The sequence below is a fragment of the Pelodiscus sinensis genome, chromosome 3 (genome assembly GCF_052426305.1).
Source record: "Pelodiscus sinensis isolate ZL-2025 chromosome 3, ASM5242630v1, whole genome shotgun sequence".
NCBI lineage: Eukaryota > Metazoa > Chordata > Testudines > Trionychidae > Pelodiscus > Pelodiscus sinensis.
The window spans coordinates 28,992,336-29,015,308 of NC_143054.1; positions in this window are offsets into that span (position 1 = coordinate 28,992,336).

Genomic DNA, 22,973 nt, shown 5'->3' on the forward strand with positions numbered 1-22,973 from the left:
CAAAGGGAGAGGCGCAGCAGTCAGGACCTCACGTGAGCAGAGACTGCTTCGATCCTCACTCGCTCAGGTTCCCCGCTGCCTCAGTGGGATAGCAGGTGACCCCTTTATCAACTAATTAAGTAGTCAATGGAATGGACTACTTGATTAGTTGATTAATCGAAATTTAAAGTCCCTAAATGAGAAATGTGGTACATTGTGAAACAAAGCCAGAGCCTCTCTTGAGTACATCCACAACCACTTTTTTAGTGGAGAGTTGCTGAATCACACTAGCTGAGGCTGCTTAGGCTTATAAACTTTGCAGTCGAAGTCCATGTACACGGAGGAAAACAAATGCCCAATAGTACTAAAAGATAGCTAACAAATAGACATGTTCTACAATCAACATTTTTTCATAACGACATGAGCCATTTCATGCTTTGGTGCATCTGCTTTACTTTCTCAGATTATTAAAGGGATTTTCAAAGCTGATTTTTTACGGGAAAAATAATGTAAAATTGCTTTTTTTTTTATGTGAGCACGTCTGTGACTCATTCAATTTTACACTCCAAGGAGTATGAAGGATAAAAGGGATTTGTTGGGAATAAGTAGAATTTCCAAATCCTCAAGAGATTCATATCAAAACTCTTTGCTTCCTCCTATTTCCTCCTATGATTTATTTGCAATCTTCATGAGTCACAGCATTTCCAAGAAGAATGCAGCACTTTCAGGCATGAGTGCATGTAGGGACAATTTCTTGTGTTTAAGGTACAGGTTGTAATCCTAACAGACATCCTTTGTCATACTGACTTGACAGGTACATTTCTTAATGGATATATTCGCCACCCAATCTCTGCACTGTTTTTTAGGGATGGTAATACAGCAGAGAATGTCACTTTGGCAGCAGGAAAGCAGAAAAGAGATTTCCATTCATTCCTGCTTAACCCACTTAGTTCCTGAATACCAACTATTAACAAAACTTGTTCAGATGTTTAGACGTTTGGATTACTAGAATTTTTTATATCAAGAATCAATCCAAGAATTCAAAGATTCATTGATTTTAGGGCCAGAAGGGGCCATCATACTCATGTAATCTGTTCTCCTTTACATCTTAGGCCACAACCTCACCCACCTACTCCTATAATAGATCTCTATTCTCTGGCTGATGTTCTTAAATCTCCTTTTAATGATATAGAGGATCCACCATTTACTTTAATTCAAGCCAAAAAGCATGCCCGATGCTGCAGAGGGAGGCGAAAAACCTTCAAGGTCTCTGCCAATCTGATTTAGGGGAAAATTCCTTCATGACTGCAAAGATGGCATGTATACAGATACAAAGCATGAGAGTGATACCCACCTAGCCAGTTACCCAGGAGAGAATGTTCTCTAGTAACTCAGATCCCTCCCCTTCTACTACCCGATTTCTAGCCACTGGAGATATTTGCTAATCACAGTTGCAGATGAGCCATAGAACACTGCATCATACTGCAGATAATGGAGCAAGTAATTAAGGAAATCACCTGTAAACACTTGGAAGGTGGCAAGGTGATAGGGAACAGCCAGCATGGATTTGTAAAGAATAAATCATGTCAAACCAATCTGATAGCTTTCTTTGATAGGATAATGAGTCTTGTGGATAAGGGAGAAGCGGTGGATGTCATATACCTAGACTTTAGTAAGGCGTTTGATATGGTCTTGCATGATATTCTTATAAATAAACTAGGCAAATACAACTTAGATGGGGTTAATATAAGGTGGGTGCATAACTGGCTGGATAACTGTAGTCAGAGAGTAGTTATTAATGGTTCACAATCCTGCTGGAAAGGTATAACAAGTGGGGTTCCGCAGGGGTCTGTTTTGGGACCGGCTCTGTTCAATATCTTCATCAACGATTTAGATGTTGGCATAGAAAGTACGCTTATTAAGTTTGCAGATGATACCAAGCTGGGAAGGGTTGCAACTGCTCTGGAGGATAGGTTCATAATTCAAAATGATCTGGACAAATTGGAGAAATGGTCTGAGGTAAACAGGATGAAGTATAATAAAGACAAATGCAAAGTGCTCCACTTAGGAAGGAACAATCAGTTTCACACATACAGAATGGGAAGTGACTGTCTAGGAAGGAGTACGGCAGAAAGGGATCTAAGGGTTATAGTAGACCACAAGCTAAATATGAGTCAGCAGCGTGATGCTGTTGCAAAAAAAGCAAACATGATTCTGGGATGCATTAACAGGTGTGTTGTGAGCAAGACACAAGAAGTCATTCTTCCACTCTACTCTGCGCTGGTCAGGCCCCAGTTGGAGTATTGTGTCCAGTTCTGGGCACCGCATTTCAAGAAAGATGTGGAGAAATTGGAGAGGGTCCAGAAAAGAGCAACAAGAATGATTAAAGGTCTAGAGAACATGACCTATGAAGGAAGGCTGAAAGAACTGGGTTTGTTTAGTTTAGAAAAGTGAAGACTGAGGGGGGACATGATAGCCGTTTTCAGGTATCTAACAGTGTGTCATAAGGAGGAGGGAGAAAACTTGTTCATCTTGGCCTCTGGGGATAGAACAAGAAGCAATGGGCTTAAACTGCAGCAAGGGCGGTTTAGGTTGGACATTAGAAAAAAGTTCCTAACTGTCAGGATAGTCAAACACTGGAATAAATTGCCCAGGGAGGTTGTGGAATCCCCATCTCTGGAGATATTTAAGAGTAGATTAGATAAATGTCTATCAGGGATGGTTTAGACAGTATTTGGTCCTGCCATGGGGGTAGGGGACTGGACTCGATGACCTCTCGAGGTCCCTTCCAGTCCTAGTATTCTATGGTTCTATGATACCAGAAACCTCTCCATAAACTTACCAAGTTCAGTCTTGAAACAAGTTAGTTTTATTGCCCCCACTGTTCCGTTTGGAAAGTTGTTCCTGAAAGTTAGAAATCTTGGTCTAATTTCAAACCTAAATTTGTTGATGGCCTTATATAGTCATTTACACTTGTGTGAGCATTGGCCCTTAACTTAAATAACTCCCCCCTCTCTCTCCCTGGTGTAAAGCAGATTCATATTTTCAGCCTTCATTTTGTTAGTCTAAACAAGCCAAGCTCCTTAAATCTTCTCTTATAGAATAAATTCTCCATTCCTCTGATCATCCTTGTAGCCTTCTTCTGTACTTGTTCCAGTCTGAATTCATCTTAAACATGGGAGAACAGAAGTGCACAGAGTATTCCATCTGTGTCTCACCAGTGCCTTGTCTAATGGTACTATCAGTTCACTATCTCTACTGGAAAGTGGAGACTCCTCATCTGATGCATTCAAAACCTGCATTAGCCCTTTTCATGCATTACATTGGCAGCTCAGAGTCATCCTATGATGAGCAGCTGAGAGAAAATACATCGGATGAGGCGTTACTGAAAGGAAGAACATCTTCTTTCTAAACTTATTTATTTTTCTAAATATCTCCTCTCTAAATTTACTGAGTTAAAAGCTCTTCTTTAATATAATAGTGAGCCTTAGCTCTCACACAGTACTTTTCATCCATAGATCTTAGAAAGGAGGTTAGTATCATTATCCCCACTTTACAGATGGCAAAACCAAGGCACACAAATTGTGACTTTCCCAAGGTCACCCAGCAGGCCAGTGTCAGACCAGGAATAGAACCCAGATCTCTCCACTAGGTCACAGAGAATTACAAGTATGTGTGTTCTAAAAAAGCATTTTTTCTAGAAAGCTCCTACTATAGTGGTTCTTCGTGCTTTTGCACATTCCCCCAAATCATACAAGCTTACGACCATAGCAACAATGAATTGCTTCGTTCCAACCCAAACTCATGTCACCAATAATTCAGTAAAAATAAACTAGCTTCCAACTATCCTGCCCAGAAGCCCCAGAAAACAGATGAGCTTTGCAATTTGTCCTGAAGGATAATTCCAGTGAGTCTATGTTGGTGAAAGGATACCCTAGCTATCCAGAGGTAACAGGGGATCTAAAATGACTTCCAGATGTAAAACCTGTAAAATATTGCCTCAGATAGGGAGGCTGGTATAATCCCTACTATTTCTTTCCCACACACTAACTGAATCTTAGTCTGTTCTGGATTAAGCTTCAGTCGTCCACTGTCACAGTTCAATAGAGACATCACATCATTAGTTTCTCTATGCCAGCTGGGTCACATGTCGCCAGTATTGTATGTACACACTGAACAGGAGGGTGACACCTTAGAACACTGTGGTACCCCCCATCACAGGCCGCGAGGAACAGACCAGGAATTGCCCAGTACCACCTACTGTGACCTGTCACAGAGAAAAAGAATGGAGCCCCTCACAAATGACATCATCAGTTTTGCTGGGGACAGGAGGTGTATCAATAGTATGTCTGGTCATGGAACTGAAAGTAGTTTGACAGATTAAAAAGAATCAGACACACAATTTTCTTCCGCTACTTGGAGGAATAGTGATAGAAATGTAGCCGTGTTAGTCTGGGGTAGTTGAAGCAAAATGCAGGACAATGTAGCACTTTAAAGACTAACAAGATGGTTTATTAGATGATGAGCTTTTGTGGGCCAGACCCACTTCCTCAGATCAAATAGTGGAAGAATAGTGTTCTTCCACTATTTGATCTGAGGAAGTGGGTCTGGCCCACGAAAGCTCATCATCTAATAAACCATCTTGTTAGTCTTTAAAGTGCTACATTGTCCTGCATTTTACTTGGAGGAAGTCACTGATCAATATGATCAGTTCAGTTTCTAACTCAGATCCCAAAGCGGATGAGCTATGGTGAAGAAACTCTGACAATTGTATATCCTCCCAGGATTGTCTTGCCACAACCTTCTCAGAGATTGCACTTTCCCCAGAACTGGGGATTTCGTACTACTTGGTGAAACTGTCCATGTCAAACTATGGTTTTTAGAGCAGCAGTCTCAACAGTGCACCCTCACAGTGGCCTGACACTTTGCCTTCCTTAAGGAAGATATTGAAAATATGAGGAACAGACCCAGTATTTATGCTCTGGCTTTCACAAACCCAAGCATCATGATCATACCTCAGAAGTTATGATTCAAAACTCCCCCAGTGCTAAAGTCAGAGCAGGAAAGTTAGACCATGTGTCCCCACAAGACACAGGTTAGCTGCTATGGAGACAGATGGCTGACTCTGAACAATCCAGTCTGCAGAACAGCATGAAAATTCCTTGAAGCAAGAAAATCTTCACTCAAATGGAGTGAAGGCAATTGAGACTCCCCAGGTTACCCACCACATGGAACAGCTCAACTATCAGTGACTTTTCTGGGAACCGTAGTGAAGGAGAAGATGATTTTCTAACAGCATCTCCAGTGTTATGACCTAAGACTTCACAAAACCATCATTTAGCAATCAAGCAGACTTAGCCACTAGTCCTCTGCCTGTTTTTGGTTTTACTTCAAACACATCTGCCACACCTTTAAGTTATTTCACTAGCTTCTCATTGTGCTCCATATCAAATGCAAACGTGCTGTCATAGGTGTGCGCAGCACATTTCATTAGGGTGTGCACCCAAAGAATTTTTTTAAAATGCACTTTGACCCCCCCATTAGCCACACCCCTGACGCCTGTTAGCCACACCCCTGACCCCCATTAGCCATGACCCTGGAGGTAACCCTCTCCGGGCAAGATGGGCACATGACCAAAAGTAAAAAGTGTTATGTGACCCCCGACCCAAGGACTTTTCCCACCATCGTCCTACCAATAGGGATTAGTTTGCCCCCCCCAACCTCCCTCCCATGCAACTATCCTTCAATTGCATTAATCCAATATGTGTGACATTAATGCAGGGGTGGAGAGGTGGGAGGGAGAAGGGAGAAGTGTTCCCTGAAAGTTTCCTCCCATGAGCAGAATGAATTTTGTGTTGTGCACCAGTACTAAATTCATGTGGCTTGTTTGGATGTGCCATCGTGGCACCGAGGTTATTAATAAATATCTACCTTTCCCCTCTGCTACCATGTCTCCTCCCCTTGTTCCATCAACTCCCCTGGTGCCTGCTGCCCCCCAATCCCTCACCCTCCTCTGCTGTCCTGACTCTTGCCCTTCTCACTGCCCTCAGCCTTCCTGAGACCTGCCCCTCCTCCACCAGCCCTTCTCTCCCCCCTGTGCCCACTCCTCCAGTAGCCCCACTCTGATCACGTGAACTACCCCTCCTCATCCGTTCGTCTAACACCTCCCTTGCTTCTCTCCTCCGGTGTTGGTCCCTCCCCTGCAGGTGTCTGCCCTTCTGCTTCACCCCCAGAATCCCCTGGCACCTGCACCTTCCCTTACCCCTGCACTCTTCTGGTGCCTCCCCCTTCCCTCACTGCCCCTGCCCCCTTTGCCCTTTTTTCCCTGATTCCCATCCCCTCACCACCCTCTGCCCTCACACATGACTTGCTCCAACCCCACCTTCTTCATGCCTACCCCTTCTGTCAAGCCTTCTCCCAGCACCTCCCCCTCCAATCCCCAATGCCCTTACCCTCTCCTCTTCCAGCATCACCCGGTCCCCCCTCTGACACCGTCCCTCCTGCCCTTTTCCTCATTGTCTCCACTTCCCCCCTAGCATTTGTGTCTCCTCTACCCTGTCCCTTTGGTGCCTTTCCCTTTCTTCCCCCTCTCCCCTCCCCTTCTGTACATGCCCCTTCCCCTTTCTTCCTCCTCCACCCTCCCCCACCACAAAAGCCCCTTCCCTCTCCCACCCCTTCCTCTTATTCCTCCCCCCCCCACCTTCACCTTCTGCCTTACAGCTGCAGGGCTGGAGTCAGAGCCAGCTGAAGCTGCAGGGCTGGGGAGGGGCACCCCCGGGGCATGCCGTGCTGCTGTGCTGGGCGGGGGCACCCCAGGCGCCTCAAGGGCACCATGCAGTGCTGCCGAGCTGGGCAGGGGTGCTCCCAGGCACCTCAAGGGTGCTGTGCCATGCTGCAATGCTGGGCGGGGGCGTTCCAGGGCGTCTCAGGGGCGCCGTGCCGTGCTGCCGGGCTGCGCAGTGCTGCCGGGCTGGGTGGGGCCCAGGGCACAAAAATATCTCGGGCTAGCCGGCCCGAGACATTAGGGTGTGCCTGGGCACACCCGGCACACCCCGTGCACACGCCAATGCTTGCTGTCCTATTTCAAGTCTTCTTCATTTAGCTCCTGCCCATATCTTTGACCTGATCTCCTTTGCTCCCATCAATTTCACTCATCCCTTTCAATGTTGCTTTTAGAGTATTTCAGAAACTTCTCCATGTCTCCTTCCATGCTGCCCTTATGTAAAGAGACTTCCAAAATCTTTGTCAGCTCTCCACTCTCACCTATTTCAGCTCACTCCTTTGCATCAAATACAAAAAAAAGTGTTTATGCTAACTTACATGACATACTTGAGCTCCCAAGCTGTATGCATGCCTGAGTGACTGCATTATCATATCTATGTCATACTCAGGTCTTCCTTCCCTCTGCCCTTTCAGGTAGATTTTATCGTCATTTGCTGTCTAATCCATTATTAAGATTGTAAACTCTTCACAGAAAATTCCTAAAACCTAGGTACCTGTCCAGATATGCCAGGCAAACTTGTGAGTGTGGTAAAGTAACAATTAGTCAAAATAGTTACCGCCAAAGGATTTCCACTCTGTGACTGTGAAGGCTCCAATAGAAATTAAAGGGGACCAACTAGGTGGGGGTGAGGTACAACCGTGTGGGTGGTTAGAAGAAGGCAGAGGACACAGCAGTAGGGGAATGCGTGTAGAGTGCTCAGATTTATAAATAAAATAGGAGCTATGGAACTAAGAGACCTTTTACAAGCTGCGAGTGCTGGGAGTGCCAGGGCAATCCAACTCAGAGCAGACAACAGAAAATGAGCAGGAGTTGTGAGCAAACAGCATGAGGCAGTAGAAGGACAATAACACACAGCTTTGATGGAAGCCTTTGGGTGCATCCAGATGCCCGTGATGCCATTCTGAAGGCAACTGGGTCAGCAGTTCACACAAATAGCCTAATGATCACAAAACTCTGCACAAAACTAGAACAGTAAGCTCATCAAATTGCTGCAAACCAAACCAAGGAGCATCCCAATTAGCTTTCATTTTATAAAAATAATCTTAAAGGCAGGCAACTGACAGCCTGAACAGGGCTTTTCCCCTCTGAAAACCTTCCTGGATGCACTGCTGATGGTAGTAGCTGAACTTTAAATAACTGCAAAGGATCTCTGCACTAGTCTGAAGGAGTTAAAACAACCAACACCAAAGGTTAAGAAAAATCAAAGTTTTTAAGCAGGATGTGGTTTGGCTGAGACACCATTACAGTTGCTACCAGCTGCTGGGACAAGAACAGTGAGCTGATATTATGTCGGCAGGCGGAATGTTCCCATCTTTGAAAGTTTTTCAAGTAGTCACGACAATCCCAGCTACCAGCTGTTGTTTGCAAAGGGACAGTCAGTACCCCAGCTTCAAGCCTGTCTCAATAAAACCAGATGGTATAAGACAGGTGAGCAGACCCGACTGTTCTTTGTATTTCAGAATCAGTTTGAGTGGGATTCCCACTGACAGCATATTTAATAAGTTGCCAACTATGAGAAATGCTCTCAAATCCTCAGTTAAGTACAAAAAATGTGCTTGAACAATCCTGGCAACAACAGTAATTATTTTAAGTCAGAAAAGTATTGACCACATATAGATAACATTCACATAGCACCTCTACTCCCCGAGATCCCAATGCTCTTTACAAACACAAAAATAAGGGTGCTCTGATATTGATTGTGCCACTGCTACACTGAATTGTAGCCTACTTCTTGTATAATCCAAGCTAAGTCAACTAAACAAATATGCAAGTTGATTCTCCACATCCTAACCACTTTCCAGTGTCTCTATAATTACAAATAATTATTAGTAGTGTTGTGCTAAGCTCTTGAGGGCCCACTGTTTCAGGTGTTGCACATACATGGAGAGAGAGGCCTTTCCCTGAAAGAACGGACTCATTAGATGGACAAGACAAAGAAATGGAGGGAGAAAGAAGGGGGTTTTTTTTATCCTCATTTCATAAATGGGGATGTGAGGGATCTGAGGGTTTAAGGGATTTGCATGAAAACTGTGGATGAGCTGAGAGTTAAATTAATGTCTCTCAGCCTCCAACCAAATGCCTTAACCATAAAGCCAACCCTTCTTTTTCAGTGCAGTTAGACGTGCATTAAACCAGTTCAGCTGCAGTTTGACCAAGGAGCTTAAGATTTCAGTCTCTAATCAGTTCACTCACCTCTGGAAGAGGAGACCCTTGCAATTCTTTAGGACCGGAAGTTAAAAATTAATACCAAATTTAACAGAAACTGCATTGGACCAGACAGCCAGTTCTTTACTTCAAAGGCCATATTAGGCAACAAATGACAGCACTCTGACCTCTTAAATCTGGTTGAGAGTTCTATTTAACTGATAGGATTAGCTGCCTTCTGGACAGAACTGAGTATTGTGCCATTAAAAAAAAAAAAAAGAGACCTAGACTTGATGGATCTGATATGCTGGTTATATCACACAACATATGATGAGGATCTTATGGCACCTTAAAGACTAACCAGATTTATTTGGGCATAAGCTTTCGTAGCTAAAACCCCAGGTCATCATATTTGATGACACGGGTTTTACCCATGAAGGCTCATGCCCAAATACCCAAATAAATTTGTTTAGTCTTTAATATGCCACAGGACTCTTTTTTTTTTTTTTTTTTTTTTTTGGATACAGATTAACATGGCTACTCTTCTAATACTTGACAGCACATGGTATGTCCAAAGAGATAAAAACATAAAACAAGATCAAATTTCCAAGAGAAATTAGTGCCTCTGTTCCTAAAGTGCTTACATCCCCACCATGCACATTACTGATCCCTGCAGAATCCTTCATGTTAGTTAGAATTAACAACTTTAAGGAAACTCAACTGTATAGAGCCTTGTGAAGGGAAGTTCCCACTTTCCTTGAGGGCATTCTTCAGAACTTAGTTAATATTCAGGGAGACTTCACTGTTCTCCACACCAGCCACCAATTCAGCAACAAAAGTCAAATCTATTTTCTAAACTGGATAAATGAAACCTCCCACAAGTAAATTGGAAAATGTAATCAATATACTCTAAAACGGGTGCTTAAATGAGCATACATGACTAGTAATTGGATTGTAAATTAATCCATTAGAGCACTGCTCTGCTCTGAAAGACAAAATGTTTGTTTGCATTATTAAATAATAAAAACGTCCAAATTCCTGTCCACAAGACCCATATAATCTCATGTAGAAGTACCCATCCTCTAGTCTAGTACAATCCCCCTTGCCTTTTTTTATCATTAGATTTCACATTGTGAATTCAGAATTTGTGAGAAGTGTGATATTCACAGCAGATACTCCGTTATTTCTCCACAGAACACATACCACCCAGGAAGAAACAATGCTAGCATCCTTAATGACTCTATTCGTGTCCTTCAACACTACTCTAAAGCTCTCACTTTGCTCCAGAGAGTTAGCAGCACCCAGATAACCAAAGTACTTGGTGCTTTAAAAATAATAGAATCATAAAATACTAGGACTGGAAGAGACCTCGAGAGGACATCAAGTCCAGTCCCCTGCCCTCATGGACATTTATCTAACCTGGTCTTAAATATCTCCAGAAATGGAGATTCCACAACCTCCCTGAGCAATTTATTCCAGTGTTTACCACCCTGACAGTTAGAAACTTTTTCCTAATGTCCAACCTAAACCTCCCTTGCTGCAGTTTAAGCCCATTGCTTCTTGTTCTATCCTCAGAGGCCAGGAAGAACAATTTTTCTTCTCCCTCCTTGTGACACCCTTTTAGATACCTGAAAAATACCAGACACACATCCCATTGAGAGGAAAGCTTAGAATCAGAAGCAAAGTCATTGCTAGGGATGTTCTAATGCACAGTGAAACTTCTGGAAAAGATGTCAAGAGGGTTCTAGCAAGAATGGAAGTCATGGAATGGGGGAATGCAGCTTTGGGGAGAAGACTGAAGTGTTTTCCACTTGGTAGGCTGGTAACAGTTCATAACCATGTGTCTCCCTGTTTAAGTAAGACAATTTGCTGGATGGGCACAGTCTGTGTGAGGAGAGGTGCCCAGCATTTAAGCATAGCTAGGAACTCTGGCAGAAACCAGGTCATTTCCAATAATTTAGGACCTTCCACACATCATTAGAAAAGAAGAACATACTCTATTAAGCCATTCATTCCAAAATAAATTATCCACAGTTTTCTGAAGCTAGCAAAATAAAACCAGGATCATAAAATCAGCTTAGTGCTAAAATCAACAATTACGTTGATGTAAAAATCATAACCAGTGGAAACCTATCCCTGTCAATGCTGGAAATCTTTGATACAGCATGCCTTACATTAAATATACTGTTATTATACCTCTCAACTGAATAAAAATCTCTTTTATGAGACAGGCAGTATTTGTTGCTAATCTCCCTCTAAAATGAACCATTTTTGTCTGGTACAGTAATTATATCATCATCAAATCTCCATTCACATCCTGTTTTTAAATAATTCTTATTTCTAAGTGAAATGTGAAGATAATATTAGACAAAAATTCTAATAAGGTACATTTTATGGTTATATACAGCTGATACTTAATAAAGCATACACTGTGTGTTTCATATAGAGAAAACTACTTTAACTCGCCATTGAAAGGAACATTCAAACTTTGCATTAGCGGCACATGGACCCAGATCCTGAAAAGGAATTGTAAACAGTGAATCATCATGGACTGGGTCTGTTTCCAGAAAGGTCCCACAAGGACCAGTTCTTGCCTCCAAGCTATTTAACATTTTTCATCAATGATCTGGAAAAAAATATAAAATAATCACTAATAAAGAGGAGAAGTTATAGATTCAGAGCAATCTGGATTGCTAAGTAAACTGGGTGCAAGCAAACAATATGCTTTTAATATGACTAAATGTAAATGTACACATCTATGAACAAAGAAAGTAGGCCATATTTACTGATGGGGGCCTGTATACTGAAAAGCAGTGGCTCTGAAAAAGATTTGGGGATTCTTATAATCAGGTGAACACGAGCTCATAGTGTGATGCTATGACCAAAAGAACTAATGTGATCCTTGTACATGAAACAGTGGAATCTTGAGTAAGAGCAGAAAGGTTATTTTAGCTCTATATTTGGTACTAGTACAACCGCGGATGGAATTATGTGTCTAGTTCTGATGCCCACAATTCAAGGAAGATGTTGATAAATTGGAGAGAGTTCAAAGAACTACAAGAAAGATTAAAGAACTATAAAACATGCCTAATAGTTACAGACTCAAGAAGCTTGATCCATTTAGCTTAACAAAAAGAAAGTGAAGAGGTGATTTCATTGCAATCTCTAAATACCTACATGGGGATCACATTTTTAGTAATGGGCTCTTCAATCTAGCAGAGAAAAGTGTAACATGATCCAGTGGCTGGATGTTGAAAGTAAACAAATTCAGACTGGAAATAAGGCATACATTTTTAATGGAGAAAATAATTAACCACTGGCGCAATTTACTAAGGTTCATGATGAATTCTCCATCAGTGACACTTTTTTAAATTAAGGTTGGTGGGTTTTTTTAAAAGATCTGCACTAGGGAATGTTTCCCAAAGAATGTCTTGCTACTAAATGTCTTGCTAGCATTTGGCTGAGCCCTCACGGGATAACGTGTTGTTGTTAATGTAGCCTCACACTCTGTAAGGAAGCATGGACTGAGGAAGAAGGAAGGAAACACAATAAAGCTGCTTTGTGGAGATAGGGTATGGAGTGGGGGCAGGGCTCAGTCCAGGGTACAGGGGACTTCTTGACATCAGCACCCCTCTCTCCCTTCCCTCCTCCACAGCACAGCAAGCAGGGGGCTCCAAGGAGCAGTTCCAAAGTCAGGGGGCAAAGATCAGCACAGTGGTGGGGTAGAGAAGCAGCAGAACTCCTGCTGACAACTTCCCAGCAGCATACAGTACTTCACAGGGACCTTAGAGGAACTGATGCCCCTTAAGTCCGAGCCCCCATGAGACCAGGCTGCTTTTCCAGAATATCCTGCAAGTAGTGGACAAAGCAGGAGGCAAAACCACGTTACAAGGGAGCATTGCACAACTTGAAACGAACATGTGCTGCAATAGATAAGCAAAGTAACAACGTTAACCAAGACAACGTTAAGTGAGGAGTTACTGTACAGGAGGTTAAACTAGATAATCACAATAATCCCTTCTGTCCTTGTGATCTATGAGTCTATTTAGATGTCTGAAATCCCTCTGATTTCAATGGTTGTTAGGTACCTAAATACTTTTGAGAATCTGGGCCATGGTACTCAGCAATTACTATCTCAAGAAGCCTATTTGGGTGTAGTCCCACTCCCCGCCTCTACTTCCTATCTCTGATCTTTGTCTCTCTGGAGACACAAAGGAAGTCTTAACACAAACAGCAAATTTCTGAGATGAGAATAAATGTCTGTCATGGTCTGGTTGACAGGGTCTTTGGTGGACAGAGACCCTGAAGAACTGAGTGCTATCCTCAGCTCTGCCCTGACCAGTTGTGTGAGCTAGGGCCAGGCACTTTGCTGCTCTTTGCCCCTCTAGTCATCTGTTTTGTCTACTTATACTGAAACTTTCTGGGGAAGGAACGTGTTCTATTATGATCTGTGCAGTGCCAAGCACAACAGAGTGCTGCTCATGAGGTGATAATGACCAGAGACCTCAAAGAGGAAAAAATGAACAACCTCCATATTGGTAACTTGTTTAGCTATGTTAACAGCAACATTTCTTCATTCATTTCAAACGCCACACCTCAAATGCTCAGCACAGTTCTCCCCCTGCAAAACTCGACTTGCCATTCTATGACTGTACATCCTGCTTCTCCACACCCTCTAGTAGCCAATACTTGGTTTTCATTGTGTACTACGTGACAGTCCTCTGCTTCAAATCACTCCTTAAAACTCATTTATTTCAGTCACCTTCCCATCCTTGACCTCCATTCCAGTACCGCCATTTTCCAATTACAGGAATGACCATTAATGATGGTGTTGATGTCTAATTTAGGCTTTTCCCCCCAGTAGTACAGTACAGAACTGTGGCCTGACAATATATATTCACTCACTTTTTACTTCAGTTCACTCCCATCATTTTTTATGAAGCCAACAATTCCTTTTTTTTTAATAAAGAAATCTTTGTTCAAGTTAAAAACCAAGTCCAAGACTGCTCACTGAAATTGCATGAAATTATGCAGGATTCATCCATGTGATGGGGCACCATGGCCCCGCACTTCAGAGACCCATGCTCCGGCATGGCGGGGAGGAAGGCAGGTGGAGGTGCGCGCATGCACGGCATGCTCTGCCACCGCGCAACAGCTGGGGTAGGGGGAAGAGAGAGAGACGGCCCGCTCGAGAGGCGAGGAGAGGCGGGACGCTGGTGCGGAGAGTGACGAAGGCGCAGAGAGTCGCCAGGTGGCCCTGCCGCTGAGGAGGGCAACGCCCCAGTGTGACATAACACCAGGGCACCGAGATTTAAAAGAGGGAGGCTGGCCCGGAAGAGGGGGGAGAGATAGCTGGGTTGCAGCCTCAGCAGGGACCTGGGAGACCTCCAGGGCAAGAGACTGAAGGGTAAGGGAAACGAGGTCAGGGGAGAGGAAGAAGCCCAGGCAGGGCAATTGGCCCGCTGGCTGGCGCATTTTGGCGGGAAGCCCCATCAGCCAGACAAGACCTGGACAGGTCTACATCCTTAGGGCCCTGGGCTGGGGTCCGTGAGTAAGGGCAGGCCCGGACCCTCCTCTCCGCACTGCCAGGTAAAGGCTGTGTCGTCAGAGTCCCTGTGGAGGGATTCCTTCAACATACTAAATAAGACAGTGCCAAAAGCTGATAAACTGTAAAATTTCGGTCAGTGGGCCAATAAAACATAGGGTGGCAACACGAAACCCTTACAATCCACTTGATGCTCATAAATGAATCATACTTTGAGAGGAAGGATAGCAAGACTCAAGATCCTTGCCAATATGCCATAAAGGGAGATTTATTCCTTCATCCATGTTTGGTGATCTATTTTATTTATTGTCACAAAAATTAAATATCCCATCCTCATATACAGACCTAATGAGACCAGTGTTGCTTTAGAATATGATTTAATTTATTTCAACATATTTTTATTCTCTTTCCCCCTTTACACCTTAATTCTGTGTGAACTATACAATTTCTTTCTGTTTTACTGCTGCTGTCTTTATGTGAATTATTTACATGGAAAGAAATGGAGAGATTCCAAATACTGAGTCTTGGGGGATCATGTTTAGAAAAAAACAAAAACATCTTTTCTTTGATTTGGCATAGTTCCATTATTACCTGGAGTCCTCCAGCTTTTCATGGTCCCAGTCACTTGATATTACCATTTTTATCTTGTACTCTGAAATAACCAGATAAAATATTATGCTCTCCTTGCACATTAGGCAGACATTGCTATGTAGTCTGTGGTTGATAATGACCTGACCTCTCGGGCATATGTCTATTTTTGGAAGGATTTTCTTTTTTTGAAAGAATACATACAACCCCATTCATTCTGGAAATGGAGCAAAACCATGACTGTAAATCAGAGCCTGATCTGATTTTGGGTAGAGAGGACCTTTTAGAATTGAATTCCTGGATCCAAATCCTTCCCTACAGTTTTGGTTCTGGGTCAGATCCAGAAAAATGTATAAGGTCGGTTTGCCTGATTTCCATCTCCATTTGAGATACAGGCAAAAATCTGATAAAAACTACTGATCTCTTCACTGCCAAATCTGAACCCAGATCCTAGTTTCATTGAGGTTTTGAGTCCATACCCAAGTCTAAGCAAAATCTACCTAATCCATAGGGACCTGTGTCAGGGTGTGCCTGGTAGGGATGTAGAATCCTATTTAATTAGTTAACTGGTTAAATGTTACATTTAACCAGTTAACTGATTAAACAGGAGTGGGCAGGGGGCTGTTCCAGCTCTACTGGGCTGGAGAAGCCCCCAGCTTGCCACAGCCAGGTTGGAGCACCCCTCCCTCCCACCGTGAGCAGGGACTGGCTCCAGCCCAGCTGCTTCTGGCGCCACGAGGGCAGGGGGCTCTCCCCAGATACTGGTTAACCTTAACAGGCAATGCTTAACGGGTAATAGTTAACTGGTTACCTGTTAACAACCCTAGTGCCTGGCCCTTTGAGGTCCCCTGTTAGAAGCCCTGTGGTCCAACTACATCCCATTCACAGGAAAGGGGCAGTGAAGGTGGGTCCTCAAAGCCTGCCTAGAAAGGCAGCAGAACAGAAGCAGCCCAGCAGTCTCAGATAAAAGGACTTGAATGCCTGAAAAAGGGTACATCCATCCATTGTTGATAGTGACTTGGCCAGAGGGCTGAGCCTCTGAAGATCTACTGAGAAAAGGCAACAACTTACAGGGGGCAATAGGAGTAAGAAAGGTTGCAGTATCACAACCAGCCAACAGGAGGCGCTCACATAGGGTGAGTGTCCTCTATTACAGGAGACAGAATTACATGTCTGAATTCCTGCCAGCTACTTATAAAAATATCCTCACAACACTTCTAAGCAACTTTGTGGTTAGGAATAAGGAACAGAGACCTTGACTGACTCACTCAAGGTTATACTCAAGGTTATTCAGGAAAACTGTGGCAGAGCTTTGCAACTGAACAGTACTTCAACCACAAGACCATTCTTCCTTCCTAACATGGGCTTGTTTCTAGGTAAGCTGTATTTATCTCTAAAGGTGCCTTCAAAGCCTTTACCTCTGGAAGGAAACAAATATCTCTGGACCTCAGAAGTTTAAACTGTTTGAATTTGTTATTAGAGAGTAAAAAACCAAAATGCTGGACGAGTTTCTTTCCTCATCTAGCTTTCCTGAAGTTATGTATTGTTCTTCTCTTCAGTAGTTATTCATTGTGGCAGCAGTGAAGGAATGAGTCTCTTCTTTTTATTCCACTGTATATAATAAAACAGAAAAGTATACAGTGACTATGACACGAACAGACCCTGAGATGTACATGAAACTACCTACAAATACAGGGGTCAGTTAAATCAGATCAGTTGTGTAAAACTTCACTGCTTCCCAAGATACTTTTTATTAGATATTTGATATGGTATGAAACAAAAGGAATCCCTACAGCAAACTAAGATTTTCTCTAAACTTAATAACTAGAAGGAATACTGTTTCATATATGACACATGGTATTCACTAAGGTGAAATAATAATTTCAGTGAAAACATTTAAAGCTTCTGAAAAGGTAATTTGAACCTTTCCAATGGCTATACAACAGAGAAATGGTGCTTCTGCTCTATCTAGCGAGTCTCACTGTAACAACTTGTGAAGGGAGCCTACTTTCCCCACAGAGCCTTAGTAGTTACAGAACTATTTAGAAATTCTAAGCAGTGGCCTGGCATCTTAGTCTGTTAGATTAAATGTATTTTTTTCACATAAATAGCAATATAATCGTGATTTCCAGGTTCTATTTTTTTAAAGTCCAATATTTTAAATCCAAAATCTGACAGTGTGGTAAAGTATAATGTTCAGAGTCAAGATGTGGCTTTCCTTCAACATATTTGCATTTTGTGGTTGAGAACATTTTTATTTTAACCCCTTGTCTGGTTTCAATACGTGATTTCACAAATTTTCATTATGTGGGCTGTGTGAATGCACAAGTAGTTATGCATCCAATTTTTGTGCATCATCACTTGCACGTGACCCTTTATACATGCAAAATCCCATTTACACATGCATGTTGAGTGCAAATGAATTCTGTGGATGTAGTTTGAATTTGTCACTAGCAGTTGGGCTTAAAATAAAAAGTGTGTGCAAATATATGTCCACATGAAAGGAGGAAGGGTTGGGAAGGTAGGAAACTCTGTACATCAAAATAGTATCCTAGAACATCCCTGTTCACCACTGTCATAGATGTGTTTTGTACAAAGTATACCTTTTGAGAAATTGTGACTGTTTTATCCCTTCCCTCCCCCTTCCCCCCACTCCACCTTATGAAATTGATTTTATGGACACCGATATCATAGAATTATAGAATCCTAGGGCTGGAAGAGACCTCAGTAGGTCATCAAGTCCAGCCCCCGTTAACATAACTCGAAGATGCTTTGGACAAAATACTTCATGTGACCTATCAATTCATGTGACCTGCTGGATCTGTATGTCTTATTTTTGTGTATGTATCATTCTTGTATGTACAGTTAGAGATATTAAGTATGGAATGATTTATGGTTTTAAATGTGCAAATAAAAAGGGTGTTTCCCTCAATGTCTGGGTGATCACCTGTAAACAGCCCTTTTGTTCTTTACATTAAGCAGTGGTTGGTCTTAGGAAGTCATGTGACCTCCGTAATTGGTAGGAGCTGACCAGGTAATTTTCCATGGAAGGAGAAAATCTAAAACAGAATTCCCACCTGAAAGGGAGGCTATTTAAGAAGTAAAGTTTTTCAGTTTTTGGTCTTTGGCTGGCATGCCACTCCCATGAGAATGAACCAGAGACCGCAGGGGGAAAAAAAGATCTTCCCGGATCTGGAGATTTGGCTGAAACAAGAACAGTTTTAGGGTGAGTTTGTAATAAGCTTGAGCATGCATTAGAACTAGCCATTCTAGGTTTTGTTATTTTAAATTTGTAATTCACTTTGCTCTGTTTGTTTTCACTTACAGCCACTTAAATCCTACTGCCCGTACTTAATGTGGCAGATTAAAGGCAGTGGGTTGCAGGAGTTTGGTGGAGGGTAGCTGGGTGTGTGGGTTTATGTTCCCTGAATAGGCTGCCAGAGACTGCTACTCAGCCATCAGATCAGGCGTGCACTTGAAACTCATTAGCAGCCAGCCTGGAGTGCAGCCTAATGGAACACGTGCCATCAGTTAAGGCCTGCAGACCCACTATAAAAGCCTTCCCCTCAGACAAGGCAGGGGAAGGAGAAGAGGGGTGGACTGGAGAAGAGGAAACAACAAGCGGAGACAGAAGCCACAGGCCGCAAGCAGGAAGGTTTTTTTCTCCAAGATACCAGGGAGGAGGTACGGAGGGAAGAGTTGGGCAAGTGGCCCAGTGAGGGGCCACTATTCAGTGGGGATAAGGGCAATTGTCCCACTTGTGCCTGTCACACAGCCAGGCCAGAATCAGAAGCAAGCGGGTTTCACCAGGTCCCCCCAACCCTCCCCAGGGCTAGTGGGTTGCCAAGAGGGGAAAAGGACCTTTGGACTTGGAGGGGTTTGTCCTCCAAACTAGTGACTGGCCAATAATGAAAGTGGCTCATGAAGTGGGGTACCCTCGTCTCTGAGAAAAGCAAGAGGCAGTATTGGAGAACTGCGAGCCTCCGAGGTACATAAAAACCCGCCAGGACACAGGGGGCACAGTCTGAACTCCACCACATTAATAAAATTACTTCTATTTACTATCGAGCCCAGTGTAAATAACTGTTACCTGGGGGAGCAATCAGTGTGTGTATCCTCCTTTCATTGTTAAAGGGAATAATTTCTTTGGGGATCTGATCTCATTTGGGAAGTGGTTTTCCTGGAAGATGGGCCAAAACTGCATTTGCCTTGGACCTGGAGAGTTTTAATGTCTGTATTGCTTCTGCTTCTGGGGAAGGGGGGGGGGATGGCTCTGTACCTTGGCTGGGGGAGACCAAGTGATCTAGCCCAGCAGGACAGGGTGGTGAGACCCCCCCCCCAGAGAGCAAAGAGGTGAGTGTCAATGGCTGTGTCAGCACTCTGGGAAGCACCCCAAAGAGGTCTTCTGTGACCATCACAGATATCAAAAAGTGGCTCAGTCCCAACCCAGAGACTCTTCAGAGGTCATGTATCTGATGGAGGCAGCCTAATTTGTGTGTCAGAGCAAGGCTCTTTCTAGCAGCTAGAAGAAAGTACAAAAGAAGGACAGCAACATCACCATTTGGCCTCTCTCTTCACCCATATCAACACTTGGAAGATCATCTGAAAGACAAGATTCTGAACTGGGGAGATTGAGCCCAGGCTGAAAAGGAACACAACCTGTGCCTTAAGGACTGTGAGCTGCTGGTAACATCTATTAGGATAAGAAAAGATGCTTGATTCCAATTTTGCTCAAGCTATGTCTCCACTACCACTTATGCATCTGACAAAGTGGGCTCAAGCCCACAAAAGATTATGCCCAAGTACATGTGTTAGTTTTATGGTGCCACAGGACTCCTGGTTGTTTTTACTACCTTTTTATGTCGGCAAAACTTACGTTGTTCATGGGATGTGACTATTTCATCCCCCCCGGTCAACAAAAGTGACATTGGCATAAACACTCATGTGCCTAGCGCTATGTCAGCAGGACAGCTTCTCCCACCAACACAGCTTCTGACACTCATGGCAGTGACTTTATTATGCTGAGAGAAGAGCTTTCTCTCATCGGCATAGAACATCTTCACCACACACACACTGCAGCACTGCTGCTGTGTCCGTACAGCTTTGCTGCTGTGGCGCTCTATGGCAGCGGCGGATTAGGGACAGGGCGAGTGGGGTGGCTGCCCCGGGCCCTTCGCTTGCAGAAGCCCCGCGCGTGCGCCGTGGCGCCACAGCGCATGCACCATGTCAAAGGGGGGGCCCCCTGTGAAATTGTGCTGCCTGGGGCCCCGTGCAGCGTGGCACTCTCATCCGCCCCTGCTCTATGGGTATGTCTAGATTACATGCCTCTGCCAATGGAGGCATGTAAAATAGGCTACTCGACATAGTCAATGAAGCGGGGATTTAAAGATCCCCGGCTTCATTAAAATAAAAATGGCCGCTGCGCTGTGCCGGCTCAGCTGATCTTTGGCACAGCGTGCGAGTCAAGATGTGGATCGGTCGACAAGGGAAGCCTTTGTCTACCACTCCTTTATGCCACGTGAAATGAGGTTTACAGGAGCGGTTGACAAAGGCTTCCCTTGTTGACCTATCTGCGTCTTGACTCGCGCGCTGTGCCAACGATCAGCTGAGCCGGCACAGTGCGGCAGCCATTTTTATTTTAATGAAGTCAGGGATATTTAAATCCCCGCTTCATTGACTATGTCGGGTAGCCTATTTTACATGCCTCTGTCAGCAGAGGCATGTAATCTAGACATACCCCCAGTGTAGAAATGGCTTTACTCCACTGCAGTTAGAATTTCAACTGTGTTTCTATTTGTATTTCTAATATAATCAATTTTGCTTTCTATACCTGCTACTTAATATATTTTTCTATAGCTAATAATTCTGGTTTATAAATGTTATGATTTTGGCTGACATTCTTGGGGAATCTCAACTCAGGTTAACAAGGGCTGTTGCACATCCGCTACCCTTTGCTGTAGTGGCAAACTCATAAATGAGTCTGCACAGTCCAAGGGAGTTTTGAGCAGTGAAAGATGATGTATTTCTGGGCTGCAAGGTGGGGGTGATTGGCTGGTGTCCCTCTCTGTATGATTTGCAAATGGCTCAGAAAGCTTTCATTCAATTTAGCTAGTTGTGAGTCTCTGCATACCGAGTGATCACAGCACCTGAAGGAGTTGGCTGTTTGTTATTGGCGAGCCATTGTCAGAGACAGCCCAGGTATAACCGTGCCTTCTCAGTTATGATCCATGAATGCTGCTGAGGAATATAACAAATCTGTCACAAAATGCTGATGGTTATTACCCATGAGATATACCAAACCAGCAACAAAAATAACTTCTGTCTCACCACACAGGCTAACAAGAAGTCATAAAAGCAGTTCCTAAGGCATTCCAGTCTTATTACACCATCAAAAACACTGGTTCCAGAGAGTAAATGTTCCTTACAATCAGTCTCATCAAATAATAGGTTCTTATGATCCCAAAGGATCAGCCATACACCCAGGTCGATATACAGCTCAGATCCTACCCCAAAATTACACTGTTACTCCATCCTAAACGGAAGTATTTTAGCATTTCAACCTGATAACGTCATACTAGGCTGGAGAATTAAGGGACCCACGGGTATGTCTACACTACCCCGCTAGTTCGAACTAGCGGGGTAATGTAGGCATACCGCACTTGCAAATGAAGCCCGGGATTTGAATTTCCCGGGCTTCATTTGCATAAGCGGGGAGCCGCCATTTAAAAAACCCCGCTGGTTCAAACCCCGTGCAGCGCGGCTACACGGGGCACGAACTAGGTAGTTCGAACTAGGAAGCCTAGTTCGAACTACCTAGTTCGTGCCCCGTCTAGCCGCGCTGCACGGGGTTCGAACCAGCGGGGTTTTAAAAATGGTGGCTCCCCGCTTATGCAAACGAAGCCCGGGAAATTCAAATCCCGGGCTTCATTTGCAAGTGCGGTATGCCTACATTACCCTCCTAGTTCGAACTAGGAGGGTAGTGTAGACATACCCCCAGTTGTCTCCCAGATCCAGCTTGTACCATAGGGATCCCATCACTGAATTGTGACTCTAGGAATTTAGTTCGAGTTCCACCATATACCTCCTGGCTACGTCTAGACTGGCATGATTTTCCGCAAATGCTTTTAATGGAAAAGCTTTTCTGTTAAAAGCATTTGTGGAAAAGAGCATCTAGATTGGCACAGACGCTTTTGCGCAAAAGCACTTTTTGCAGAAAAGCATCCGTGCCAATCTAGACGCGGTTTTGCGCAAGAAAGCCCCGATTGCCATTTTCGCCATCGGGGCTTTTTTGCGCAAAATGGTTCTCAGCTGTCTACACTGGCCGTCTTACGCAAAAGCATTTGCGCAAGAGGGCTTTTTCCCAAATGGGAGAGTCATTGTATTTGCAGAAGAACACCGACAATCTTACATTAGATCGTCAGTGTTCTTGCGCAAATTCAAAGCGGACAGTGTAGACAGCTGGCAAGTTTTTCCACAAAAGCATTTGCTTTTGCGGAAAAACTTGCCAGTCTAGATGCAGCCCCTGTGTGATTTTGCCCATCTCAATCAGGGCAGTGTTTTTAAAGCACCTGTTAGAACCTGCAAGGCTGGAACCTGGGAGTTCTGCGTCACTGACACGTCCACATTGCCACAGGAGACTGAGGCTAGGTTCCTCCAACAGGACCATGTGAGTTAGGGCTCAGTCAGAAGGACTGCCCGGAAGGATCACATGGA